The sequence below is a fragment of the Arachis ipaensis genome, chromosome B8 (assembly GCF_059453495.1).
Source record: "Arachis ipaensis isolate K30076 ecotype BB chromosome B8, ASM5945349v1, whole genome shotgun sequence".
Classification (NCBI taxonomy): Eukaryota; Viridiplantae; Streptophyta; class Magnoliopsida; order Fabales; family Fabaceae; genus Arachis; species Arachis ipaensis.
This window is the reverse complement of record NC_142443.1, coordinates 19943935-19947581: the sequence shown is the minus strand read 5'-3', so window position 1 is coordinate 19947581 and position 3647 is coordinate 19943935. Positions and strand designations below refer to the sequence as shown.

The following is a 3647-nucleotide window of genomic DNA, read 5'->3' as shown; positions in this document are numbered from 1 at the left end:
GCTTGGTGACTTCACTGCACCTAATTCCAATTTACATGGAAGAAGCATCTCCATTCCTGCCATTGGAGCAAACAACTTTGAGCTGAAACCTCAATTAGTTTCTCTAATGCAGCAGAACTGCAAGTTTCATGGACTTCCATCTGAAGATCCTTTTCAGTTCTTAACTGAATTCTTGCAGATATGTGATACTGTTAAGACTAATGGAGTAGATCCTGAAGTCTACAGGCTCATGCTTTTCCCTTTTGCTGTAAGAGACAGAGCTAGATTATGGTTGGATTCTCAACCCAAAGACAGCCTGAACTCTTGGGATAAGCTGGTCACGGCTTTCTTAGCCAAGTACTTTCCTCCTCAAAAGCTGAGCAAGCTTAGAGCTGATGTTCAAACCTTCAGACAGAAAGAAGGTGAATCCCTCTATGAAGCTTGGGAAAGATACAAACAGTTGACCAAAAAGTGTCCTTCTGACATGCTTTCAGAATGGACCATCCTGGATATATTCTATGATGGTTTATCTGAGTTATCAAAGATGTCATTGGATACTTCTGCAGGTGGATCCATTCACCTAAAGAAAACGCCTGCAGAAGCTCAAGAACTCATTGACATGGTTGCTAATAACCAGTTCATGTACACTTCTGAAAGGAATCCTGTGAGTAATGGGACGCCTATGAAGAAGGGAGTTCTTGAGGTTGATACTCTGAATGCCATATTGGCTCAGAATAAAATATTGACTCAGCAAGTCAATATGATTTCTCAGAGTCTGCATGGAATGCAAGCTGCATCCAACAGTACTCAAGAGGCATCTTCTGAAGAAGAAGCCTATGATCCTGAGAACCCTGCAATAGCAAAGGTAAATTACTTAGGTGAACCTTATGGAAACACCTATAACTCAACATGGAGAAATCATCCAAATTTCTCATGGAAGGATCAAAAGCCCCAACAAGGCTTTAATAATGGTGGAAGAAACAAGTTTAACAATAATAAACCTTTTCCATCATCAACTCAGCAACAGATAGAGAACTCTGAACAAAATGCTTCTAATTTAGCAAATCTAGTCTCTGATCTATCTAAAGCCACTGTAAGTTTCATGAATGAAACAAGGTCTTCCATTAGAAATCTGGAAGCACAAGTGGGCCAGCTGAGTAAAAGGATCACTGAAATCTCTCCTAGTACTCTCCCAAGCAATACAGAAGAGAATCCAAAAGGAGAGTGCAAGGCCATTGACATAAGCGCCATGGCCGAACCTGTGAGGAGAGGAGAGGACGTGAATCCCAAGGAGGAAGACCTCCTGGGACGTCCAGTGGTCAATAAGGAGCTTCCCTCTGAGGAACCAAAGGACTCTGGGGCCCATCTAGAGACCATAGAGATCCCATTGAACCTCCTTATGCCCTTCATGAGCTCTGATGAGTATTCTTCTTCTGAAGAGAATGAGGATGTTACTGAAGAGCAAACTGCCAAGTTTCTTGGTGCAATCATGAAGCTAAATGCCAAATTATTTGGCATTGATACTTGGGAAGTTGAACCTCCCTTGTTCATCAATGAACTAAGTGATCTGGATCAACTGACATTGCCTCAGAAGAGACAGGATCCTGGAAAGTTCATAATACCCTGTACCATAGGCACCATGATCTTTAAGGCTCTGTGTGACCTTGGTTCAGGAATAAACCTCATGCCCCTCTCTGTAATAGAGAAACTGGGAATCTCTGGGGTGCAAGCTGCTAAAATCTCACTAGAGATGGCAGACAGCTCAAGAAAACAGGCTTTTGGACAAGTAGAAGATGTATTAGTAAAGGTTGAGGGCCTTTACATACCTACTGATTTCATAGTCCTGGATACTGGAAAGGAAGAGGATGAATCCATCATCCTAGGAAGACCTTTCCTGGCCACAGCAAGAGCTGTGATTGATGTTGACAGAGGTGAAATAGTCCTTCAATGGAATGAGGACTCCCTTGTGTTTAAAACTCAAGGATCTCCCTCTGCAACCATGAAGAGGAAGCATGAAAAGCTTCTCTCAAAGCAGAGTCAACCAGAGCCCCCACAGTCAAACTCTAAGTTTGGTGTTGGGAGGCCACAACCAAACTCTAAGTTTGGTGTTGAACTCCCATATCCAAACTCTAAGTTTGGTGTTGGAAAGTCTCAACAAAGCTCTGCACATCTGTGAGGCTCCATGAGAACCCACTGTCAAGCTATTGACATTAAAGAAGTGCTTGTTGGGAGGCAACCCAATGTTTATCTAATTCTTATTTTTATTATTTTTCATGTTTTCTTAGGTTCATGATCATGTGGAGTCACAAAATAAATAGAAAAATTGAAAATGGAATCAAAAACAGCAGAAGAAAAATCACACCCTGGAGGAGCATCTGTCTGGCGTTCAAACGCCAGAACAGAGCATGGTTCTGGCGCTGAACGCCCAAAATGGGCAGCTTCTGGGCGCTGAACGCCAGAACAGGCATGGTTTTGGCGTTCAACACCAGAAATGGCACACAGATGGGCGTTGAACGCCCAAAATGGCCACCAACCTGGCGCTGAACGCCCAGAGTTGGATACAAAGGCATTTTTACATGCCTAATGGGTGCAGGGATGTAAATCCTTGAACACCTCAGGATCTGTGGACCCCACAGGATCCACTCAGGATCTGTGGACCCCACAAGATCCCCACCTACCTCCACTCACCTCTTCTCACCACTCTCTTTCACACAACCCCATAAACACTCTTCCCCAAAAACCCCTCACCAATCACCTCAATCTCTCTTCCCCACTAAACCTTCACCACTCACATCCATCCACTCTTCCCCATAAACCTACCTCATAAACTCCACCTACCTTCAAAATTCAAAACCAATTTCCCACCCAAACCCACCCATATGGCCGAACCAATACCCCACCTCCCTACCCTATATAAAGCCCTCCATTCTTCTTCAAATTCACACAACACACCCCTCTACACTCCTCTTGGCCGAAAACACATATTCCCTCTCCCTCCCCATATTTCTTCTTCATCTTCTTCTATTCTTTTGTTTATTGCTCGAGGGCGAGCAATATTCTAAGTTTGGTGTGGTAAAAGCATAGCTTTTTTGTTTTTCCATTACCATTGATGGCATCTAAGACCGGAGAATCCTCTAGAAGAGGGAAAGGGAAGACAAAAGCTTCCACATCCGAGTCATGGGAGATGGAAAGGTTCATCTCCAAAGCCCATCAAGACCACTTCTATGATATTGTGGCCAAGAAGAAGGTGATCCCTGAGGTCCCTTTCAAACTCAAAAGAAATGAGTATCCGGAGATCCGACATGAAATTCAAAGAAGAGGTTGGGAAGTTCTAACAAATCCCATCCAACAAGTCGGCATCCTAATGGTTCAAGAGTTCTATGCCAATGCATGGATCACCAAGAACCATGATCAAAGTAAGAACCCGGATCCAAAGAACTATGTTACAATGGTTCGGGGGAAATACTTAGATTTTAGTCCGGAGAATGTGAGGTTGGCGTTCAACTTGCCATACATGGAAGACAACGCACGCCCCTACACAAGGAGAGTCAACTTTGATCAAAGGTTGGACCAAGTCCTTATGGACATATGTGTAGAAGGAGCTCAATGGAAGATTGACTCCAAAGGCAAGCCGGTTCAACTAAGAAGATTGGACCTCAAGCCTGTAG

The 3647-nt window shown here is 43.7% G+C and overlaps 1 non-coding gene across 1 annotated transcript; it reads right to left on the bottom strand.

Annotated features, from left to right (window-relative positions):
• Positions 1 to 361: 361 nt before the first annotated feature.
• On the bottom strand, positions 362 to 469 carry LOC148547383 (small nucleolar RNA R71). Its single transcript, XR_015897393.1, has one exon. It is a non-coding gene; the product is annotated as a small nucleolar RNA R71 (small nucleolar RNA).
• Positions 470 to 3647: the final 3178 nt, after the last annotated feature.